The sequence below is a fragment of the Homalodisca vitripennis genome, chromosome 7 (assembly GCF_021130785.1).
Source record: "Homalodisca vitripennis isolate AUS2020 chromosome 7, UT_GWSS_2.1, whole genome shotgun sequence".
NCBI lineage: Eukaryota > Metazoa > Arthropoda > Insecta > Hemiptera > Cicadellidae > Homalodisca > Homalodisca vitripennis.
The window spans coordinates 75,554,820-75,570,172 of NC_060213.1; positions in this window are offsets into that span (position 1 = coordinate 75,554,820).

Below are 15,353 nucleotides of genomic sequence, written 5' to 3' on the forward strand. Positions count from 1 at the left end.
AACTTTGCTTAAGCTGAGTCTTCTGACAAATTTAACATGCCAAATCAGTTTACGCCACACGTAGTGACAAAAGTATAACTTATCATTACTATAAGTGGTTTAAAGCTTTTGACGTGACAACGTCTTAAATTAGGTTGCGGCTCGGAGTCACTCATGAAAAAGTGTAACGCCCGGTAACGTTACGATGCCCGTCCAGTGGGTCCGCCGCACGGGATCCGCACGGGATAAAGCAGATAACTGTGGGTCCGCCGCACGGGATAAAGCAGATAACTATGTTTATTCGTGAAAATGTGGAGTGCTTAGATTCGTCATTTACAACAACTACAACAATAAAGGTAAATAATTGTACACTGATATTTCATTATCGTAAACTATGATTGATTGATTAATTGTTAGATTGACACAAAAGTTGAGAAACTGAGTTTATAGGTTATGTCATACTATTGACAAATGTACAACAATAAAGGCAAATAATTGTACACTGATATTTCATTATCGTAAACTATGATTGATTGATTAATTGTTAGATTGACATAAAAGTTGAGAAACTGAGTTTATAGGTTATGTCATACTATTGACAAATGTTGATAGTGTTAAGTAAATTATTAGTTTTAAATCACTCTGCAATCAATCGTAATTCAGTCGATTGAGAAGAAACAGCGCGTATTGCTAGTCAAACATTTAAAATAACAAATTATAACCTCTAACCTGTCATAACAGTGCGACCAAACAAACGAACTAAACCGACCAATCACCACGCGCGGAGTTAGAATTTAACTGTGTTTAGCAAGAATTTCAAATTCCAATTTTAGTAAATGTTTTATTCAACTTTACCATTTACAATAACAAATTTTAATTAATTTCAAATTATATCCGCACGGGATAAAGCAGATAACTGTGGGTCCGCCGCACGGGATAAAGCAGATAATTATGTTTATTCGTGAAAATGTGGAGTGCTTAGATTCGTCATTTACAACAACTACAACAATAAAAGGTAAATAATTGTACACTGATATTTCATTATCGTAAACTATGATTGATTGATTAATTGTTAGATTGACACAAAAGTTGAGAAACTGAGTTTATAGGTTATGTCATACTATTGACAAATGTTGATAGTGTTAAGTAAATTATTAGTTTAAATCACTCTGCAATCAATCGTAATTCAGTCGATTGAGAAGAAACAGCGCGTATTGCTAGTCAAACATTTAAAATAACAAATTATAACCTCTAACCTGTCATAACAGTGCGACCAAACAAACGAACTAAACCGACCAATCACCACGCGCGGAGTTAGAATTTAACTGTGTTTAGCAAGAATTTCAAATTCCAATTTTTAGTAAATGTTTTATTCAACTTTACCATTTACAATAACAAATTTTAATTAATTTCAAATTATGTACAATGTTTTAGTAAACAAAATATATTTCTATAGTTAAAATTTGTGCAATTCTTATTTTCATTCAATTCCTTGTTCCTATTGTGCAATTTTAATAATATTCATATCAATAAATTATTCTACCGAGAAAAAGACGTTGTCACGTAAAATCTTCGCCCGTAAAACCGACTTTACAGGCAACCATAATTTTTTTCGGTGTTATTATTTTTCCAGTTAGTGTTAACCTTTCGAAAGAACAATAGTTTCAAAAGTATTAACAATACCTAATGCATTTTATTTGAATTTGTTTTAAATTTATATTTCTGCTTATTTTTATGTACCATAAATTACACGACGAAAGCATGAAAGAATACCAGTTACATTCTTTGTTCTGACAGAGATTAAATGGCCAATAGAAACAGCAATCAAGGGTATCTAAAAGACAAATAAATAATAATTGATTTCCAGATGCAGCTCATTACTGCAGTGTGCTTAAAGCTGTTAGCATAATGAATCCTTATCAATCAATCAAAATGCTTCATTGTCGTAAACACATGTAAATTCATGATAAGGGTCAATCCAAACAATACGGTCTAAAGCAAGATCATTATAAGGTCAACATGATGATAATTGACAATAGTATACGTAACTTAAAGACTGTCTTCTAAAAAGTCATTAACAGTATAATATTCCTTCTCAACTAACATTCCTTTTATTTTGATTTTAATTTTTCAATATCTACTATTCCTCGCACGCACTTTGAAGACTTATTGTCACAAATATTTTCATTATTACCACAGCTTATTGTCATTAATTCTTGGCGACGATGATACCTGTTCGCTACACTCAGAGGTGTGTCGTCAGCGAACAAACAAAGATTTTAACTTTGAGCACAAATGGAAATATCGTTAATGAAAAGGATAAATAATATTGGCCCCAACACTAATTCCTGAGGCACCGCAGATTTCACAAGTTTTGACTCGGAGTTTTGATAACCACTACAGCCTCTACTTAATGAATCACACTAGTCTGACTATATTCGCTCAAAAATTATGAAATCTACTCATGAGCAAAACCCCTAACCTCAAGAGACTCCATCGTACTGAGAAAAAAAACTATGATATATATTACATCAAACGCCTTGCTCAAATCGAGACAGAGACCAGAAGTGTACATTTGACTGTTCAAGGCAAAAGAGAGAGTGGATACGAAATACACATGACATGCAATGTGGGAAGATTTGGTTGAAAACCGAATTGTTTAACAAAAAGAACATTATTAGTCGTCAAGAATGACCTAAGCCTTATAAAAAATATATTTTCAAAAAAAAATTTGAGAATGTAGAAAAGATGGGATTGGTTGGTAACTATCAGTTACTTGAGGATCGCCTTTTTAAATATCGGTCTGACTGTAGAAGTGTTTAAACAAGAGGAAAACTTTCCCATATAAAAATATTTATTAATTAGAAGTGTCAGAGTTGGAGCAAGAGCCGAGGAGTAAGATCGAAGAACCGGAGGAAATTCCATCCTCATCAGATGAGGCACTAACCCTCAGTAAACTTTATGACCTCTTTAGCACTAATTCTGAGAAGTATTTAACCCTCATTCTGAGAACAGAATATGGCAGACGTTTACGCAAATATATTTTTACAATCAGTTACCCAATTTGATTGAAAGTATATATGTTCCTACTTATAAAAAAGCTGTACTCGCCTGGCTGACAGATCCTGGACTCTGGATTACTGAGTAAAACCTTATAGGTGTGAGCACTGTTGTCTCGGGCCTGCTGATCTCTCCTTACGCCTAAAACCACTACACAAACTTCACACGATAAAATTAGAGCACGCAATACACTTACAGGTTAAAGAAACACAGAAAATTCATTCGCTACAGAAAAAACGCCAGTATATAACGATTTTTTAAAAATTGACCAAAATTGAACACCCGCTCCACCGTGTATGACAGCCGGATTCTTATTGACTGTATGCTTTACGGCCGGGTAGTTAGGCACATCCAAGCCATACTTATCCCTCGCACGATCAATTAGTTAATCATGGGTAATGAGTGAATGACTTGTGATAATGTAATTATTTGCATAATTCCTTCAACTGCATTTGCACGTGTAGTCCCCAACGACAAGCCTTGCACAGCTTGGCGGGACCATGTCTATATTTACAAAACAAATTAATAAATTAAACTGAATAAGTCTATTTATTTAATTGAACTGATCAAATAGAAGAAAGTTTACGAGATCTATAACATTGTATTGTGAAAATACGATACAAAACTAAACTACTTAAAATAGAAATTGCGATAACGAAGGCAAGCGGGAGTGAAAATACATGATTCTTCATTTGATATGGAACCAGCAAATTTAAATGTTGGAATGTCAGATTTTATGACAACAAAACTTAAATAACCTACTTGAGCGTGGTGGTTTGATATCACAATGAATAATCGTGGGGATACGAAAAGACAACAGGACATGTAAAGGAGTTTGGTGATACATTACTTAACACATTGTCAATCAAAGAAGGCGATCCACCCTGTTCACAAGTGTAACTCTCTATTGTGTCTTTTAAGCCATAGGAAGACATTAGCTCAGCTATGGCTCTGGTGGAATGGTGTTGGACTGAAACATCTGTATTCAAGTCACCAATGACAATAGCCTGTTTATTACGCCTCAAAAACCTACCAATACAATCATCAATGCATGAAAGGAAGGTATTAATATCAGTGACATTGTTTATTGGAAGACGATACACAGAAGTGTGAAGTAAGAAGTCTATTTAACCTCCAACCTGATTGTGACAAGCTCACAATCTTGCTCAATTAAAAAACTATCTACATCAATAGTCTTAAGCTGAAGACCATCTGCTACCAGAATACAAACGCTTCCTCTATGGGAAAAGGCGCACTCTTTAATAAAAAGTGGTAAGAAAAACACAATACACCAGGTTTATACATTTATGAAAGAAATGTAATATCATAAGCCTTCGACAGCAATTTACGAACATTCTGATGAATTACCCTCAAATTTTCAGGAACAAATTCGTAATTATCCCTATGGGAGCCTATGGTCCCCTCCAAAGATTTTGAAACATCTCTAAAAATACCTTCTTTTTTTCTTTTGAACTTTGACGTAGGGGAAAAGCTATTTAAGGAGGTGCGTACAGTTGTAATCACTGGTATAGGTTGTGGGACAATAGGAATATTAGACAAAGAGGGAGTGGGGGTGCGAGCTGAGATTACATTAAATAACATATTTATAAATATTTGTTTAATTTTCCGTCGGAAATGAAGACCATCCCTCGCAAATTGTTGTGATTTAGACAGGAACTCTGCATATTTCAACATTGGAACACAAGAACAAAGCTTAGCATTAATGGCATTTAACATGTCATTTACCTCAGATTTATCGTGCATATACGGCACTCCTACGATTACAATGTTTTGTGTGATGTCCTTTCAAGCAAACCCCGAACATATGGGTTAAGATCAGCGCGACTACTAATATAGTCAACATTGTTTGTACCTCCCACAATGATTAAAATATCTTTATTTTCAAAATTAAAGAAGCATTTCTCATATTTTTCAACTATCTTATGAATTTTAGCATTAGTAAAAATTATTCCTATATATTTAATGGGGCTCTACTGCCGTGTGCAGACACTGGCTATCAGACAATACTATGACCTTTGGGTGTAAGTGTAAGTCACGATACTGGCTCTTTACGGCGTTTATGAACTCTGGAGGAGTTTATGAACATCACGGCACTTCCAAGGGATTAAGTGAGGCTCTTGACTTTCGACTGCAACAATTCTTTTTCAGCATAGCATTTACCTGGATCTTAAGGGAATCAGTCAGCACAGATATCCTACCTTCCTTTTCGAACACTGACTTGTGTCTTAAAATTGAACTAAAAACTTAGGGAAAACCTGAATTATAAACAGAGTATGAAAATAAGTTAAAAACTTGGCAACGCCATGTGGTATATAATACTCTGTTTTTCAAGAAATATATAGAATAAAAAAAATATAAATGGTCTATGAAGTAAGTAAATGTAAATGGTGTAAAGGTGTATGTTTTAAATTAAATTTAAATGAAATGGTGAACAATATTTAACACTTGCAACATTTTAATAACTATTAGTATAAATTTATTGAGTGCTATAACAGTTTGGAGTTGTTTCGCTATATAAAACGCATATTGGAAAGACATATTTTCATATTATATCCATCTTCAATAAATTAAACTTGAAATATAAAGTTTTAATGAATACAAAAATTAGCTAAATGATATCCGGCCGGTTTTGTAATAATCTGCTTATGTTTTTTATTCACTGTCAGGTACACGAATATTTTTACTGCAAAAATATAATATGTTTATTTTGGATATAAATACATTCTATCACTTTCAATGTTATTAGTATGCAATATTAAAAGAACCTACGAATTTAACAAATTGGATAACACTTCACAATTCAAGGCTAAACGCTGTGGCACATACACCCAGAGTAAACTATCAATATATTGGAAAAACTATAATACTACAAAAAATACATCGTCAAATTGCAGTGTGGATAATTTATTAAATGATCGTCCAAAACAAACAAACAAACAAAAAGTAATGTAATGAAAATAAACTGTAGGCCTAGTGTGTTTATTATTAAATCCGTTTTGCATTTAGTACAATATTTCTTTTATAATTAGAGATTCGAACATGAGAAATGTGGAAAAAACTATTATTTAACATCAGCCTTACCACTGAGAGGTAACACACTCTTGGGAGTAGGAAGTCTAGAAGATGGTATATCAATTATATTGAGTGTAGTAAAGCTAACTCCATTAATAGTAATCCTGTAATGTCATGTTTATATAGTCTATTAATAAGAAACTGCATATCCGAATGAGCACAAACAAGTTGATAATCTACCATACAGCAGAAAATACGTTGAGAAAAACGTTTTATAAAACACCAATAATTGCTTACAGCAACGAAACAAATTGATAAGGGTGGCCACCAATTAAATTTGGAAGATAACAGTTTTCAAAGTACCTGCACATTGTAAGCTGTAATTAGGAGACAGTTACGTGTATCAAATAGCAAAACCTATTTGAAGGCGCTAAGCTATGATGTATATGTACACTTGGTAGAGGTCATATCTCTAAGTGATAATGGTGGTTTACCCAACAATTTTATTGAATGGAGGCAGAACAGCTCACTCAATATTGAAGCTGCCACTGAATATTCAAAATAACCCAAATTGCAGTGTGCAATATAAAAAAAACAATTGTCCATGGCTATCAGTGTAAAATCGTAATCTTGGATGAACACACTATGCCACACAAACATTCACTTGAGGCGTTGAAAAAAAACATTGAAAGATCTTAAATACTACGACAAATTATTTGTTTACACTGTTAATTCTTTCAGGTGATTTTAGTCAAATATTTCCTGTAATTGTAACGAATTCTGATGAAATGAACGGCTGCTCCAAATTATCGGTACTGAGGCGTAATGTTAAAAATTACAACTAAAAGTAAATATACGCTTTCAAATGCTTTAAGATCCATTTGCTGAAACATTCTCAAAACAACTATTAAATAACGGCAATAAAAAAGTTGCTGTAGATGCAACAGGATGCATAAAATTACAGAGCGATTTCTGCACAATCGTTAACTCCTAAGATGCTCTCATTGACTAGATATTTTCCGATGTACATACGATACATTAATTATGAGGGGCTGTTAGAAAGAGTTATTTTAGTAGCAGATAATATCAACGAATGAATGTCAAGATACAACAGTTGTTGCCTGGGGACATGGTGATACACAAATCGATTGATACAGTTTGTTAGCGGTTAATTATCCAGCGGAGTTTTTAAACTCATAAGATTTACCAAACATGCCACCGCATAATTTACAGTTAAAGGTTGGATCTCCCGTTGTTTTGCTTAGTCATTTTAACACACCACGGTCGTGCAATTGCACGCAATTAGTTGTTAAAGAATTAATGAAAAACATTGTCAAAGCCGTCATTTTAAACGGCTAATTCCAAGGTGAAAATGTATTACTACTACGGATCCTTATTTTACTCACAGATGATACAATTCAATTTAAACGTCTTCAATTTCCAATTAGATTGGAAAATTACAATGACTATCGACAAATCTCAAGGCCAAAGTTGTCTGTTAGTGTCTTAGATTTAATGACACCATACTTTCCACACAGGCAATTATTCGTAGCCTGCTCTCGAGTGGGCAAGCCATTCAATTATTTTGTGTAGTATAAATATGGGCTTAAAAAATATTATACACACTATTGCTTTAAGGAATCGATGTTCTAATTGGTAAAAGTATCATAAGTATCATAAATAAATATAATTATCTATACGGTATGGAATTGAGTTTAATACTAGGACAAATTTTAATGTTTATAGTTTTGTTATTTTATATATTTCGTAATCGTTGAAAGTGCTTCTTCCACTCATACACAACATTCTCACATACTTTCAATATTTTATTCTACTCTTTCTACTAAAATAATCTCTAAAAAGAATTTATATGGCAAAACGACGTTATTATGTATATATTATCAGGAATAATATATATATATATATATATATATATATATATATACATAGTATGTATATATTATCAGGACTATATATATATATATATATATATATATATATATATACACAAATGAGTTAGAAACTTATATATTTATTACCTTCTTCACTACATCAAGTTAAGTAACTTCCAAATAAATTCATAATATTAAAAATCTTAAACTAAATAAGTGAAAAAATTAACTTGTCAAAGATTAATGTTTTATAAAAATAAAACCGTCGTCTTTTAACAATGGTATGCATTATCACAAAATGTATAACTATTAATATTACATTATAATAGCATTACGGTAGTAAAAGAATTATATGTTGTAGACAAATTTAATTACCAACAAACTTTACACGCAAGCCTCCTTGATATTAATAAGAGTAATAAAACTACATTCAGAAGTGAGAGCCAATGGTGTCGACATCTAGAAGCGGTATATAAAACTAACAGTAATCCCTTGGCCAAGATCATAAATTTGTACTGTTACTCTACCAACTGCCGGACTCTAATGTAAATGTCTTAATGAGTCTGAAGACAGTGCAGGAAGGGTATCGTCTGTTGTGTTTATTATACATTGAAATTTAAACTTATGTACAATATGTACTATGAATAATAAAGGTTTTGGTCAGAAATTTTGTTTTATGATTTTTAAATAAAACAACTAACTACTTCAAAGTTTAATTGAGAGTTTTAATAGTAATCAAATATATTACTTTTGAAGACGAAGATAAAATGTGATTATCAACATTCCTTACTTATCCAAGTCTCTTTTGGATTACTTGCATGTGTTATTTCCATTATAATACTACATTTCATTCAACGTAGTCCATTTCATTTTAAGTAATAATGAATAAAACCTTCCATAACCATAAATATACATTCTAGGATATAAAAAGGTACAGAATTAAGCCTCTTCTAATCTACTATCACTCATTTTCATATTAGCTGCTTTAATATCTCTGTTTGGGAATTCCGGTAGAGGAGAATTTCGGAATTGGTTCTGTCTCTGGGTGCTGGTGTTGTAATCTCAGTTACCGGAAGATTTGCTATTAAACAGAGTCCTGAAGGAGAAAATGTTGAAGAGTAAAACTGAACTTTTAATATTCTATTACGTTATTATTTTACCTTTAGGCAAAACTAACTAAACATCATGCAGAGTATACTGAAAGATATAGGTAATATATACATGTATTTTGACAATCTTATTTAAATCTGTCATAAATCTAATTAACGAAATAAATAATTAAAAATAACAATGTTATAAGCAGGCTTGGTTAAATTTGCAGTCATACAGAATATTGTAAAAAATAATATCTAATTCCATTCAATATTACTAACATATAAAATCGCATTTAATAAATTCATTCCCATCTTAGATTAAGTTCTTCTATAAATTCAACCGAAAAATATGTTTAAATATTTTTGGTATTTAAGGCGATTTTCCATTTTATTCAGTTCTTAAGAAAAAGATAACAAAGAGACCACGGTTTAATGCAGAAAATGTTATTAAGTCTAATTCGGTTTTTGAAGCCAGCTGTAATAATTTCACTCTACCTGGAGCAAAAAAGGGTTTTTGCGCAGTTTTTCACCAATTTCCTTGATATTTGTAAGGTTTATAACAATAAAAAGAGGAAGGGTTTATTTTGTTGATTTTTAAGAACATTCAAGAACATTTAATATAAGTACTTAATAACAAGAAATACCTTGTGTTTGGGAAAGAGCTGAGGAATCTTGAAAATAAATGATCAAAAAATATTTTCCCGATTCCTAAGGAACAACATTTAATAAATTATTAAAGCAATATTAAAGTATCCGAAGCCGTTTAATACAACAAATAAATGCCTTTTATTGGAACCGCATCTTTATTGTTTCACTGAACTAGATCATATTACTACACAAAAGATTGTATCTTCAAAATGTTTTGAGTAAATAAGTTGTTAATAAAAGAAACTAAAAAGTAGGTCATGCAAGAGATAACTTTGGCATAATTTCACCATCAAAGTCTCTCCGATTTGAAAACATCTGAAAGAAACTTCAAAGTAATCTCGACTACCAAATGCGGAAGTTCTCCCACCCTCAACCGCCACCGGATGTACGTCAGTCCATCCGTCACAGACATCGCTTTTGGATCTCAAGTGTGTTTTTATGTTGGTTGGGTGTAATCAACTTTCTGAATATTCAAACCAATACTCTATTACGTATATTTACAAATGTGATAAAAATGTACCCGACAAAAAATTCAATTTACTACAGAGTGTATGTAAATGGGAAAATAATTGTTTGCAATAAATTAAGTATTATCAAAGAGTATAACTAATTATCTGTATAATTAAAAACAATTCTTAAGTTAATGTGACTTCAGATACATACAATAACATGCTTTTAGACTCTAGCTATGTCTTTTGTAGACTTTGAAATACATCCGACTATGGGGTTTCCAAATTTCCAGCGTTAATCTTAAACAGTTATTCCTAAACCACTAATATCAACTTAATACAACAATATTTTTATATGATGGTTTATACTCTTTTTACATATTTACAAAGTACAATTATTGCTTGATTTCCATCAAGATAAGGGTTATTTGTTGTGTATTTTTGCAAAGTAGGAGTACACCATACTACTTGTTGCGTAACAGGCTTTGCTGAATTCTAATACAGAGTTTTAAATCTAAAATTCATTTAATTCTCTGAATGTACTACATACAGATAGGCAGGCAGATAAACATATAGAATTAAACTATTACATTCTCCGTCTGACTAAAGGGAAATGAGAAATTATGTCCACATCCTGAGTGATTGCTTTTAGGGGGTCAGCGGTGTTCCATGGATGGAAATGTGCCTTCATTGAATTAATTCTTGTCAATATAGAAATGAAGTTTCATGCAAGAGTTTAAAGTCCACATGCAAACCATTTCTTAAAATATTTTGGCACATGATACATTATAATTTTTGTCCAATAAGTTTGGATTCATAGCAGTGTTTATATAATAAAAGTTCCGATATGGTAGGGAAGGTTCTATAACGCATGAGTAGTCTGATGTTTAATCTTGCTACCGACTCACATTGACCTTCCACTCTATTATTTGTCTATTTAGTCTGTACATAGTTGGACATGCACAATCGTTGACCTAATGTTTGCCTATGTAGAAATGAAAGTTAAAATTATAGAGATGGATTTTTTCGTATATTCTGCCCCATGATATAGTCAAATATTTTTCCATTAAGTTAGGTTAAGTGTTCAAATAATAAGAGTTCCAATGAAGAAGGGAGGGCACCAAAACTCAAAAGTGCGCTAAAATCTAATCGTCGACTTTCAACATTGAAATGTCACTTTATTTTTTGTATCTTTTTACTGTATAAATACTACATGTGCTAGTAAGTCGTATACTAAAATATCTTTAAACTTTACTCAGATTTTTTAACAAATCTATTTATTCTGTTTTTTTTTTATCTTTGTTATCACAGTTTTCCATAAGACCAATATATAAATATTCGATAATCCTCGACCAATAACCGTGGAGTGACATGCTCCATCATCGTTGTCATCGTGTTGCTTATATAGAAATGAAGCTCCATGCCAAATTTCAAGTCATAGGTAAGTTCGTTTTTCAACATATCGTGCCGAAAAGCAAATGCATAAACAGACATACAGAAAAGATATTCTCCAGCACTTCGAATGATAGGCTTCGCTAACGCTCATCCAATTAAATATTGACGTGTAGAACACTTTTACCTTAATGGTCCCCTCTGCTATTGGATGTCAATAACATTTTATTCTTTTTTAAATCGGGAATAAGTGATAAATATATGTAAGAACTCGACATAAAAGAAGTTTAATTATGTAAAAAAATGCATCTAGATTTTTACAAACATGTCTATGTTTACAGATTAAATAAATAAGTTATATTTTTCAATTTTAATTATTATATTGATCAATTACGAAAGAAAGCTACTATTGCATAATACTTTTTTTAATAGTTTTAAAAGCAACAAAACGTTTAAAATGAATAAAGCTTAACTTAAACCTAAATAGGACAAAGGACCTGGCAAATAAATATTATATCTTGGGGTAAGACAATTAAGTGTACATAAATAAAAATGTTTTAACGTGTTAATATTGGTATTGTTTTCATGAGTTATTTTTAATGCTGATTATCATATTTGTAAAACGATTGTTCAAATGTTACCGCATATTTTACAATAATTCAGATCTTTTCATAAAATTATACCACACATGCTGGTCTTTTTCCTCTGATGTAGACATGTCCATGTATCTATATCAACCCATATACATTTATTAAAAAAATATTTATATTAAAGAATTTAGTACATTGTCTTGCTTAGTATATTTAACAACACACATTTCTTATAGTTCAAATGTATTAAAATCACAAGCGTAACAATTTAATTAATTATGCATGTTGGTATGTATGCTAATATCTACTTATATTAGATATACTGACAAATGGACAGGATAATAACCAATTTGAGTATTTCCAGGAATAACAGTACTCAGTACTCTGCACAGGAAGAGCTTAGATATTTGAATTTAGCTCTGAGACAATAAACTGAAATTATCCCGTGTCGATACCAGCTTGTATCAGTAGTGCTGAACCAGCCTTAACTGCGAGCTTGGTGAAACACTGACTGTATCGATCATAAATTGTATGTGAAAAATTATAATATTTATATTAATAGTAAAAAAATAATCCGGAATTAATATTGTTATTGGTAGGGCGTAAGGAAGTCCATTACTCGAGGGTCAGAAAAAACTATATTTCTGTAGGTGTGTCTGTCAGATTTTCTCTTAAGATTTTGCGATCCAGATCGATCAAATGTCTTGATTTAGAAAATCATTGTTACACCACTAACTTACTTGTTAACTACTTGTTAATTATTTCGAAAGTGCGTCTTAAATTCTTCCATATAATTCAAAATAGTAAGCAATTTTATTTTTTAGTAATGAAAGCCAAATGAGTTCTACTTCCTGAAATCGGAACTTCCATATTAAATTTTATAAAAATTTTCAGGTACATTGTGTCACTTCCGTCGGGTTTTAATTAGTTCACAAGCTCTTTGGGGTTGTATTACACAGTCACAAACCCCACAAGTTTATACGGAATCTTGGTTTTAGCAACAGAACCTCTAACCAAACAGCCAGTTATTGACGATATAAGCTTTCAAAGGATAATAGGATTTCTAACATTTTCCATAGTTATAAGTAGAAATAAGTATTATACTACGTTTCAAGAATTGAAATATTCCCTCTTTTTCTGGTGTTAAAAAAGACGATAAGACTGTACAAAACTAATAAATTGACAATTAGTTATGAAGCGTACAATAACTTTGAGTGACCACCCATTGCTAAATATTTAGTTTTTTAATGTCCCTGGGGTTTTTATATCTGAAGAAAAGGGCGAATTTCAATCCTTTAACGTGGTGCTGTACTTTATTGTAACATAAAATAATATCAAATGTCAGAAATCCTATTATCCTTCTTAACAAAACAATTAGTTTTATTTCAAATAACTAATATTGTATTTTAAGTTTAAAGGTAAGTTCAGTTTTAAATTAAGAAATATATACTCTACTGTACCGTTGCTAGCACGGTTTAGTATCGAAATGGCTGATAATTGAACAGACGCTCTCATTTACAAATTACCCCGGAGTAATATAGATGCTAATAGAGCTTTCTTGTTATTGGATTTACCATTAACTGCAGCAATCCTCACCGGTATTGAAACGTACTTAAACTTAAATGGAAATTACAATTTGAAATATAGCAGAACAATAAAAAAACAAAAGAAAATTAGAAATTAAAATGACATCTTTCGTATTAAAATATTATTTTATTTAATAAATAGATAGCTCTGTTTGGTTATGTATTTTCCCATTTATTTACAACCAATTGGTGAAAATAAACCATCTTGTAATCACTCAAACAATGGGTATGAAACGAATGAATTGGTAGTTTTTATTAACAACAATCACGGATGAAAATCGCGCTTCGTAACTTTTTATCCAACATGTTATTGAGGGAAGTGTTAGTTAGTGTATCCGGGTAAGTGGTTATGGTCTTTTGCCCAAGGTGGACGAAACTGGAACAAAAAGCAATGTGTTGCAAATTTATATTAATTTTCAAATGGATACAGACAAACCGTCAAGTTTAAATCTGAATTTGATCTTTGAGACGTTATACTTTGCTAACGCTGGGCCAAATACCCTCAAGGGGTACACGAAATTATTTAACTCAGTGTTACCTATTTAAAAATAAAGGTTTATGAAAATTTATAAGTATATAGATCTATGTATTACATAACATATCCGTCAGGTGGAGAAATCAAATTGCTCCGTCATTGAAATACTTTGTGAACACTCAGTCAAAATAGATAGTGATATTAATAGTACCACCATAGGATATGAAATACTTTTGTGACTTCTATAGTTGTAAATTAGATTTATATTAGAATTAAACAACGGTTACATAAATATTATAAATTATTATTAGTTTGGAAAGATTTAAAATTTTCTAGATACACGATTTAATGTTCAGAATATTAATGTTTTATTACATTTTAAATATGTAAGAAACTTATTCCTTAACAATTAACCATGTAACCAGCTGTTTTAAATGGTTAAGTGGATTAAAAAGTTTATTTTGACCTTAGTAAGAAGTTCAAAGAAGGACCGTTTGCCAAGACGTGAGCAAACAAAAGAAAGTAGTGACGTTAATGTGTTTGTTTGTGGCAAGTTTGTCTCACTTCTAACAGCTTTTACTATGTGTCAATGTTCCATTATTTGAAATTATAAACCTGTTTTATTTTTATTGGTTTATTGCCATCGACCCAATTACAGAAGTAGCCGTTAAATGTGTACACAAGATGAATAATATATGTTGCTTTGAGACTTGCTCTTCACTTGGTTGATACATTAAAGTAATAGTAACCGTAATAAAATGTCTTATTATGTGTAATATTATTTTATATTAATCACTTGGATTTATTGCTACAACTCGGAAGCTTAACAATGAAAAGTAATTTATAAAATAGTTTAATAGATATATGAAAACTGTTCCTCAACATTCAAAGAATTTCCAATCGTATCACAGTCAACAGCGTCAATGCTTTCAATAAACTGTCTTTAGTTCTTGTGTTGGAACGATCTTGCAAAACAGGTTTTGGTGAAAGTGACCAATTGGTAATATGATCGGATAGACCCCATGCAAGTACATTGGCAGAAACATCATTTGGGCCAAGGTTTTTAATGCCGTTTTCTCTTCATGATCCTCTATTGTCGTAGGGGTGTGTCTCAGAACGAATAGCTTTCTAAAGTGAAAAACTATCAATTAGAAC